Source organism: Thermobia domestica, chromosome 10 (assembly GCF_964235325.1).
Source record: "Thermobia domestica chromosome 10, izTheDome1.hap1.1, whole genome shotgun sequence".
Lineage (NCBI taxonomy): Eukaryota > Metazoa > Arthropoda > Insecta > Zygentoma > Lepismatidae > Thermobia > Thermobia domestica.
This window is the reverse complement of record NC_137463.1, coordinates 38,334,632-38,345,575: the sequence shown is the minus strand read 5'-3', so window position 1 is coordinate 38,345,575 and position 10,944 is coordinate 38,334,632. Positions and strand designations below refer to the sequence as shown.

Below are 10,944 nucleotides of genomic sequence, written 5' to 3'. Positions count from 1 at the left end.
GAATTCTATACACAATGAATGGTTTGCGTTTTTAAGTTAAAAGGTATTGGATTTCAAGGCTATAATTCCTTTACAATAAAGATTAAAATGATCTCCATATATCATGATTAATCTTAGAGGAAAACCATTTTCTTTCAAGACAGATGTTTAATTAGAAGCAAACAATATACATTAACTCATATTGCTACTATGACTAATAAAAACAGTGCAGTATTTTTTTAAGTATACCGTAAACTTTAAGAGTTATTACCCATTAAAAGAAGTAGAATAGCAAACTGTTTCTTTCGTATCTTTTACACACCGAGTTATGAGCGAATGAATAAGAAAAATCGCAACTTCTTAATGGTTTTAGTCAATTAGTATATAAGCCACACTCTACGAGAGTTCGTCACTCTTGCACTTCTGTTCTGACTACTTACAGCTACCGCTAACACCTAAAATCACCAACATGAAGTACTTCCTACTTGCCGTCATGATGGTCGTTTGCTCCGTACGTATTTGTTGTTTTTCTGGTGTTTAAACATAGAATATGTTAAAACTGTTTATTTTAAAGTGCGTACCACATTAGATAGTTTAAGTAGATTGTTGAAGACAGTATTTGAACGTATAAATGCCTAAATAGGTGCAAATTTGTTGCTGTACGAAGTCCAAGGTTCTTCAGAAATCCTAGCTAACCACTCTCTTCAAATGATTATATTCTAGTAATTGTATGTAGGAAACCTTACTATTTGGGCTTTAAATAGAGAACTGTACTTCGAATAAGATATGAATCAGTAGAATGTTTAGTATGAATACATAACTTTATATTCTATTTATTTTAGACATCGACAATGTTTCTACAATTAGCTCTATCTATCCCAAAATCTCTCCAAGGCTTTGGTAATCCACTTTGTAATTACTTACACTTACACCTTTCTGGCAAATGAGAGTTTCCAATAAAATATGAAAGCATTATAAAAACAATCCCAATAAACCTGGATTCTCTGTCTTTTGGACTTCTCTTGCAACTGACTTTTAGTCGATTTCTTTGAGTGACAACATGAGGTTCGTTAATCAAAGTATTTTGTTAACCTTTTCATTACAAAAATACAATGTGAAGATTTTATTATTTTTTCCAAACAGTTTGTGTCATCTTGCATTACCTATAAAGTACATAGGTGTAGGGAGTTTACCTAGTTACTTCGCATATTTCCCAAAATCCTAATATTTCTTCATAAAATTCTATCTTTAAGTGATCCCATAGGATAAAATTAGGATCTTAAGCTACGTGATAGTCATTCCACATGTCCATCGTGACCTATTTTAAAGTATGTCATTACCTCAGCAGGTAAAACATATCGTCAGAAGCTACTTCCAGTGTATGTAGTTTGGTGTCTCGAGTTCGATTCTGAGTACAAGAGCAATAAAGTTGAGTATATTATGGTAGTACGGATTATATCTTAAACTGTGGGCCGACGTCTCATGTATCAGCAGTGCAGGAAAGAAATGATATACTTCAAAGTACAAAAGAATAAGGAAAATTCGCAGGGAATATGACAGTCAAAGAGCATTCAGTTGCTATTACCTATTATTACTACTGCGGTAATTAACCCATTAACGCCGTGCGTAATCATATGATCACAGCAGTTAGTATTTATGAAAATAAGCCTTGTATAACATACTTTCCGTGATTTCTTTACGCTTTGTGTGTTGACTACTAGGAGAAGGTTCTGTTAACGATATACAAGCAAAACAAATTCCACATTGTGGCGTGAATGTAACATAGAGGTACAGATACCCGCAACGCGCCAGAAATACAAGAAAAATGGTATCGTCCTCGCAGTAAGTATTATAAAACAATCTTATATCTTATTCTTTCAAGTTATTTTCGGCTGGCTTATGTTTTAGAGATGTCAAAAGTTGTTACAGATTACATTTCACTCATCTGAAAATATTTGGGTCATGGCCATTGACGTTTTCCATCTGTGTGATCATATGAACACGCAAGGCGTTTAAGTAGCTTCTTCTCTCTTACGTACGTACGTATAGGTGTCAATAATACAGTACAATTTTGCAGGTATATCAGTTTAGAACAGTTTGTACATGCTTTCAGTTGACTTACTCTATTCTTTTTACTTTATTATTATTATTATTATTATTATTATTATTATTATTATTATTATTATTATTATTATTTTGCAACTCCTGTTACTGGTAATTGTATGGTTTTCCCGTTAGATGCACAGGTCTTTCACTTGAACAAATTCTTGATATTTTAAAATCGGATGACGTGCATGACATGCAAGACATGCTGAACCTCCGAGACCTAACGTCTTTTCGGATGAAGATTCGGTAAAGGGGGATGGAAATGGACAAAATTACAGGGCGCCAACTTACCAGTCATGCTGAAGTTGTTTTTACAGATAATACTCGACTTGGTGAAGATGATGTAACAACTCTGTCGTTACAACTGCATTACGTGTAACGGAGTTCAACCTGTTTTTAATGAGCAAAATTTCCAAAATGAAAATAGAAAGTACTCGTTCGTATGAATTCGGAGAATATTAGCAAGCACATGAAACTTACTGATCAAATGGACCAGGGTATCTCATATTATAGAATTAGAATCAAGTCCTCTCTCTTGGATGATTGATGTATCGCAGGAATCGCATGGTTAATGTTGAGGAAAGCCAGAATAGGCATCTCACACTTAGAATTTGCAAGTCATAATGTAGAAACTTATTTGCAAAATTATAATGCCATTCTATTAGATGCAGGGCTTCCAGATATTTCTGAGTCCAGCAGTCAACAACACCATGTAAGGGATGGCGTTTGTCTTTATGGGAGAAACCACTTAGTTGTTCGGTCTAAGCGTAAACGTTGTGCAAGTACACTGTGTTCGAACACAGTACCTACAAAATGTTTCAAATGTAGCATGGGTTTGTGCGCCTACCATTTTTTTCAATTTCCATAAAGTCCCATAGATATTGGGCTCCATAACCTGACAATTCCATAGTCCAAATACTGTGTTTATTTTTGTCTTCTAAAGTGTAACAATTTCTAAGACAATAAATGTCTCTTTTCTTTTCCATATGTGTTAATAATTTAACACGGCATCCACTTAATCATGATATACGAAAGTACTTAAACGCCTAGCGTGTTCATATGATCACGGGGCACCCAACAACACCGCTTACGTCACGAACTCAAAATTTCTCGTAAATGGTCTTTACACCTAAATAACTCAAAATTACAAATTTCACCGAAAATAAAAACAAAAAATAATTTCGGCGTTAATGGGTTAAAAGATTAAGTTAGACAAAATTATTTTAGGGGTTAGGTAAAACCTCAGACCAGGGTTAATACGCTGTAGTAATTATGTCACCATATATTATACGCAGTACCTTTCACCAGCTGTAGGAAACTCCAGTCCTCAAATTGAAGTTTCTTTTAAAGAGCTCACCAAAATCAAATACATAAACTTAAGCTCTCCTACTTTTGGTTCTGGATTAGGTAAAACTCTAGACCATAGTTCCAAAAGTCCAGGTTGCCATGACAATTTGATATACAAGTCGAAACTAACACTTTTTTTTAGATACTTCCAATTTATATCTCTCAGTAAATCTGATTTTCATGTACTTGCTTGGATTAAAAAGTAATGATAATAAATTTTTCATACAGCTCGAAGTTTCCAAATTATTTTAAACCTGAAATAGATTAAATTAAATGTAATTCTATTTAAATATTTAAATTACACCATAAACTATAATTTAAGGCAGAAACGTGCAGTATATAGCTTATATCAAACTTAATTTGCATTATTGTGGAACCTGGTTTTCAAAACTGACGACTAGATCAGACGAAAATTTCTGATCATAGTGAAAATAGGAATCAACATTGAAAGAACATTGATAATGGTCTACTAGTATTGAAAAAGAAAGAAGTCCAAAAAATTATTACATTTTATTTTCAGTACACATAAGCGTAATTTCAAATTATTTTATGAGGAATAGTCTAAATAGATGAACACAACTAATCTAATTTCAAATATTGAATCTTAAAAATTTAATAATTTTAGAATTGCTTTCTCTATCAATGTACGATTTGAGGTTTTCTAAATTTAAAAGAAAAAAACTTTAAGGTAGAATTTTATCAATTTCTATCCTACCCGTAGAACACGAAAATTTATTTTATATTATAAAAAAGAGAGTATTAATTTTCCAAATATATTGAGGTAAGAAAATGTATTTCTTAAGTACCCCTTTGATATTCCAATCTAATGGCTTATGTTAATTATGGATGAAAATCTATCCCAATTAGTAGAAAGTACATGAAAAGATTTAAACTACTCATATCCAATCTAGTTTCAATACTACCTTTTTAACTCCTTTTGAAGTTTCTAATTTTATGAAATTTCATTTTGACCTTTGTCTTCTTACCTTAAAATTAAAACCTTTTGAACGGATGTTGGAATATCTACTATTCAAGTCATTAGGAAATAATTCCGTGCATTGAATGGTAATCCAGAAATCCCAAGTTTGACCTTCAGATTATTCCAATTGACAATTTTCAATATATATATTTTTCTTTTGTCACAAGCAGATCACACAATAGAGGTTTAAACGATGCTCAATAAATGCTACCAATAGTTCCCATTTTAATGCACTTTCTTAGAAAGTTATTGCTATTTTTTGATTTTAAAAATATATATATGAAATATATTTGTATTTGTATTTATATTAGTTTGTCTACTTACTTCTGAATGAAAAATAATTTAATGATTTATTTGTAATTTTTTTTTCAGATCAGCGCTGTAGCTAGTAAGTATTCCACAAGATTCTAATTTTATTTATTAAAATCAATATTAGTTGTTCGTAACTGGTGTCAAATAATTAGTTACATTTAGCAATTTTGGGTTACATTTAGCAATTTTGGATATGTAGGTATAAACTGTAATTTGGAAGTCATTTATTTGTTTGCTATAATAACTCTTTTCATCTATGATTTTTAAACGAGAATATAACCATGTTATAAACTAAGAGCAAATGCAAAGAAACATCTATGTAATTTATTTTAAATTATAATGTTAAATGAGAATACTGACGAGGAATTTATTGTTTGAAAACAGTTTCGTGTTTGTTTCGCTATAAATATTCACACAACTATCATTAAGAATTGCTGCTCTCCAATTTATGTCTTAAATGTTGTATCCAAAGGCAGCTTCTAGCCCATTTACTCTGGCGTAACTACGTAGTTCCACTAAGCCAGTTGAGTAGGGCTAAGGTGGCCAGTTTCCTCTGTAAGTTGCAAACTTCAATGGCACCTTAAAATTAAAAGCGAGAATAAAGGAATAGTTAATAAATAGGATTCTAAGATTATTATAATGTAAGTATGGCTTCATTACATCAACAGTCACTTCCACACGTCACTCCATATTCATCCGATCTAAATCTCTCTCAGTTCCAACACAGTGATGATACGATTGATAGGATTACGCAAACCTTTTTTTAGGAACGACTTGTAGTGCTGCTTGCCTGGTCCGTACAGATGTTTAACATTTAACCTATCAAACACAATGGAATTCTGTTTTTGTTGACAAATGATTTATCATGGTCTCCTAACAGACAGGATCAATATTAAGTGGATTCAATGGAAGTACCGTGATAGATGGTTCCTTTTGTACAACCTTGTTCAAAAATCTTGGCCACTCACCTCACTTTAAGTAATCCTGAACTCTAATCCACATTTGCAATTAAATCAAACAAATTTCGATTTTCTTTGACCAATTAGGATCTTTATTGAAAGAAATTATTGCCAAAATGGGCCTTTTAAAACAAGTGGGTGGGCAGGATTTTTTCCAACAATACTCTCATATTCATCATCTGTTTGATTTGATGGTACGACTTTAGATGGCCTATTTGCAGATTTGCAAGTCATACTAAATTTGACGGATAAATATGTTGCGCCGTTCAGTAAATGTAACACTTTCTAAATATTCATGCAAGAAATAAGTGGTAGAAATTTCATTCCATTCATATTGCTGTTTCTTTCTATTCAAATATTTACAAATAGCAACGTATTTTAAAGCAACTGTTCGTCTAGTCACACAGCTTTATTGATATTCATGTACTCATTTACTTGATGAGATTGAAATTTCTGGGAACATTTCATGGTATTTACTATATTACTGACTCTTTTCATTGATTACATTTACTTTCACCATGAACACATGGGTGTAATATATTGTATGTTGAAGAAGTGCTACCTGAAAAATTCCGGTGACTTCGACGAATATGTGGATATTTACAATCATTTCTATTTTAACACTAGAAGTACCGGCTAATGTGTATACCGAGAAGTACCAAACAGTCAAAATGACTGATTCTGTTTTTTTGGGGGGGAGGGGTCTTATAAATTTTATTTTTTGCTGTTGCAAAACATATTTAATCGTTCGCTCACATAAACAGACACATACAAACACACATACATATATATATATATCTTGTGTGTGTGTGTGTGTGTGAAGTGTGCAATTACCTATTTTTATATAATTATTTTTAAAATAATGTAAACGCTATGTTTATTTCTCTAATTACAATATACATTGTAGAAGAGGTTTGGGTACAAAACCTCGCGGCCAGAACCTCGCGGCGACAACCTCGCGGACCAAAACCTCGCCTGGCCAAAACCTCGCCTCCCAAAACCTCGCGGCCCAAAATCTCGCCAGGCCGAAACCTCGCGTGGCCAAAACCTCGCCGCCCAAAACCTCGCGGGACAAAATCTCGCCGGGCCAAAACCTCGCGCCCCAAAATATCGCCATACCCAAAATCTCGCCTGACCAAAATGTAAATGTTCCAATAGATGATAAGGATGACGGTATAAAAGACGCTGTTTCAGAAGAAGTATCACGGGTATTTGACCAAGTCCCGTGATACCATATGAAAATTCTATTTCTGTATTAGAGGATTTCAATGTGAAGGTAGGGCGACAGGATGTTTTTAAACTGGTTATAGGGAAAGAAAGTCTGCATAAGGAAAGTAATGACAACTAACGAGGTTAGTTTAGTGAATTTTGGAACATCCAAAAATTTAAAATTTTAACAAAAATCTAATAATATTTATGAAAATATGAAATAATATGAGTTTTTACGACGTCCCTTGATTATGTCCTATAGGTTAAAGGAGACGTAGATGACCAGGATGAAGGAAATGATCGAATAAAGAAAGTGGGAGGAAACGGGAATAACCCGAGAAAGCCCACGCACACGATGTTTTGTATCTTATTATTATTATTATTATTATTATTATTATTATTATTATTATTTGTAATGTGGAATTGCATATTAGGAAACACATTGGGTAAATTTTAAAGAAAAGTTTCATTCGCGGCGAGGTTTTGGCACGGCGAGATTTTGGGCGGCGAGGTTTTGGCCCGGCGAGATTTTGTCCCGCGAGGTTTTGGGCGGCGAGGTTTTGGCCACGCGAGGTTTTGGCCCGGCGAGATTTTGTCCCGCGAGATTTTGGGCGGCGAGGTTTTGGCCACGCGAGGTTTTAGCCCGGCGAGATTTTGTCCCGCGAGGTTTTGGGCGGCGAGGTTTTGGCCACGCGAGGTTTTGGCCCGGCGAGATTTTGTCCCGCGAGGTTTTGGCCGGCGAGATTTTGGGTGGCGATGTTTCGGCCGCGAGATTTTGTCCGTATACCTGTAGAAGACATACATTGGTCATCTTCTGCAACTGCATCTGACAGTATGTTTCATTACCATTTGCTCTACATGTACTTCATATTTGGAGTTCTTATAAAATGTAATTGTTTCAGGCTCCTTTTTGGAGTAGATGTTATAGTCACGAACTTACGCATACTATTAAGAATACTCTTATACCGTTTGCATTTGTATACAGTCAAGGCGTTTCCAGACTCATCACGATATATATGAGTACGATATAACTCCTTTTATTCTAGTTGAGATTCTCCTTGGGAAGCTCCTTCCTATTTTGCTTGGGAGTATCGACTAAATTCACACAATTGATTTTCAGGGTTTCTTCTAAATTTCTTTTCGTGGAAAAAAATCTCAAGTGATATTTAGGCCTTTGTTGTTGGACGGATCAACAGACGTTTTTACAACATGCTCATCTAACTGCATTCCTACAGGACGCTCCAAGTCTCTACCTAAATAGGGAAATCCATTGAGTACGTATTCAGATTTTACATCAGCCAACATCCAGAATTTAATTCCTAATTTGTCTGGCTTATTGGGATATATTGAATAAATTTAATCTCGCTTTCATGGGGTATAATTGTTCATTTACTAGAACATTCTTATTGGCATTATAGTACCTCTTGGAGTTTTTAATAAATGGGTTCCATATATCTGAGGCCAAAGAAAATTTATCACTTTGAAGTCGCATTAACCTCGTTGACTTCTCATCAAATCGTAAATATCTTTTGTTTTCTTAAAAACTCTTCCTAGACATTGTTTTTCTGTAGAATGCTGGTCCTTGATTTTTGCTGCATAGCTAATTGATTGAGATTTCAGAAGCTCTAGTAAGGCGCACGGTAAATAAGACTTAAGAAATCTTCAAGTTCAGAAAGAGTTACTTGTTAAATAAACATCTTCATTTGCCTATGAGCTTCGGAAATTGTATATTTTTGTATGTATCGAAGCATTTTCTCATCAGAGAAGAGAAGCACTAATATATTCATCTTCAACAACGCGGGTCTCGTCATATATTCTTGGAACCGGTATTTATCGAATAACACACTGCTTGAATGCAAGACCTATGTCCCTCTGTCCTGTTTCAACTCTTGTCCAGTTAGTTCTTTCTAGAGATACAAAAACATCTAACTCTTATAGACATTTTCCACACTTATGCTTTCTTGACCCATGCTTTGCGAGAATTCGGAAACTTCTTGCCCTGATACTATGGTGTTTACACCAGGATTCCAATCTTATTTCGATGATTCGTTATCACCTTATGTACCATACTCACCATTAGCGAAATCTTGCAAAATTCTAAGAAGGTCTTCTGGTTTCATTACAAATCAATGCAACACTACCAGTTCCTAAAAAAAAATCTGATACTCATATAGCGTATATATGCGTTTCTAATTTTCATGTGTTATAGAAGTACATGAGACTATTTGCACTATTGAGTATGAAATTCAAAGCATTGTAAATATTAGCAGTGGCGATTTAATAACCCTAAAATAAAATAGTACTATACATGAGCCGTAATTGACATGAGACAAGCTTCAATACGCGCTAAAACTGGAAGCAGCCTAATTACTACCTGGTACTTCTAGGTAAAACTGACAGTAGCGCCACACACAAAATTAATTAAATTGCGAAACAGTTACATTCGAAAACCTTATTTAAAAATTTTAAAAGTCATGAAAGAGGAAAATCGTATTTGAAATAATCCGAACGTTATCGCAAAACATTTTAAGTAAGCAGTCAAAATGATTGCTTGCTACTTCTAGTATTACTAAAAGTAATATTCAAACCTTCATATATTTAAAATATAAATTTCTTTCTTCCAGATGCCCAAGCCGCCGTAGCTTCTGGAACTGCTGTTGCAGGCAAGAAGTAAACGTTTCCAACCACAAACTGCACTTCATCCAGTCAGCTGATACAAAATTATGTTTCTATTAGAATTATGGAAATAAAGCACTAATATTTTCTATTATATTGGAGTGTAGATTTTATTTATATTTTACAACCCTATTAGTTTAATATTCTAGTAAAGCAATGAAGTGTTTCAGATACAACGTGATATTCGTAAATCATCATTTAACGTGTAGATGTTTTAGAAAAGAGCTTCTTTGACAGGTTTTGTACTATGTGTGTAGTTGTGTACAGGGGCACTGGCTGCAACCAGTCAATGCTACTATTCTCATCATAACAATAGGTGTCTAAGTTATCACATCCACTACTGAACTTAAGTTTCTGTAAGTAAGTTTCGGAGGGAAAAATTAAAGAATTACCTGTCTAAGTAACCCCTGGGGTGGGGCTACTTTGACACTTTATGCATTTGCTGCCTCAGGTCAAAGTTACCCGACGTATGGGGTTACTTTAACACGGAATTAACATAAACCCAGTGTAAAACCGTGTTGGTCATGCGTAATATAGCTATGCTGTATAATTTTTTACCAGGAAATATTGAGTATTTTTTACATCATTACACCATTATACAAGTTTTTCTTAAAGCTTTACTTTTAACATACCTTTACATGTAACAAGGGAATAAAAACCTTAGTCCCCCACATGATAATCATAACAAGCATATTGTGGATTTGTGGATCCAGTATTGCAAAACCCACACACCTACTCATCGCACCTGACACACATAATCCACTCTTTTCCGCCTTTGTAGTTTCGAAAGTCACACATACAAATGACACACGTGTTTTTGACATACCCTTTTATTTTCTTCGCTTTCTTTCCTTGGTAGGGTTTCTTTTGGAGCTATGATAGTAGTCCGATTTCTAGTTCTTCTATCAGGGGTTTCTCGACTACCACTTTCTCTATCACCAAGGGCTCTCCGAGGTCTCCCACTTCACCCTCATATCTGGTCCCAGTTTCCGGTTCTTCTTCCCGTGGGAGCAACCGCTTTCCAGGAGAAACCAAGATATTTTTTCCTCGCTTCCCTCTACTCGTCCTAGATCTGGTACTTGGCCCCGCTCTGGAAATGTAAAGAAACTTCAGGAGACTTGCGTCTATATTTTACTTGACTTGTGTGCTATCGGGCTCTTTAGGTAACTTTGAGAAGTGAGCTTCAACGTTGAGGGGAACCAGACCTGTAGCGCGGAATCCTTACTTCAGGTTCTCGTCTAGGGTGGGAAACAGGAAATCTATGAATCGGGACAGTAGACCAGGGAACTGTTCCATGCGAACCGACCAGCTTCGTCGAGTCTTTTTCTGCCATGAACTCAGTACGGCTCTCCACTTCTTTAGCGACCCATACACGCT

At 34.9% G+C, this 10,944-nt stretch overlaps 1 long non-coding RNA gene across 1 annotated transcript; it reads left to right on the top strand.

Moving 5' to 3' along the window:
* Positions 1 to 314: 314 nt before the first annotated feature.
* On the top strand, positions 315 to 9,661 carry LOC145661971 (uncharacterized). The gene is made up of 3 exons (XR_014126922.1): positions 315 to 490; positions 4,784 to 4,799; positions 9,516 to 9,661. It is a non-coding gene; the product is annotated as an uncharacterized LOC145661971 (long non-coding RNA).
* Positions 9,662 to 10,944: the final 1,283 nt, after the last annotated feature.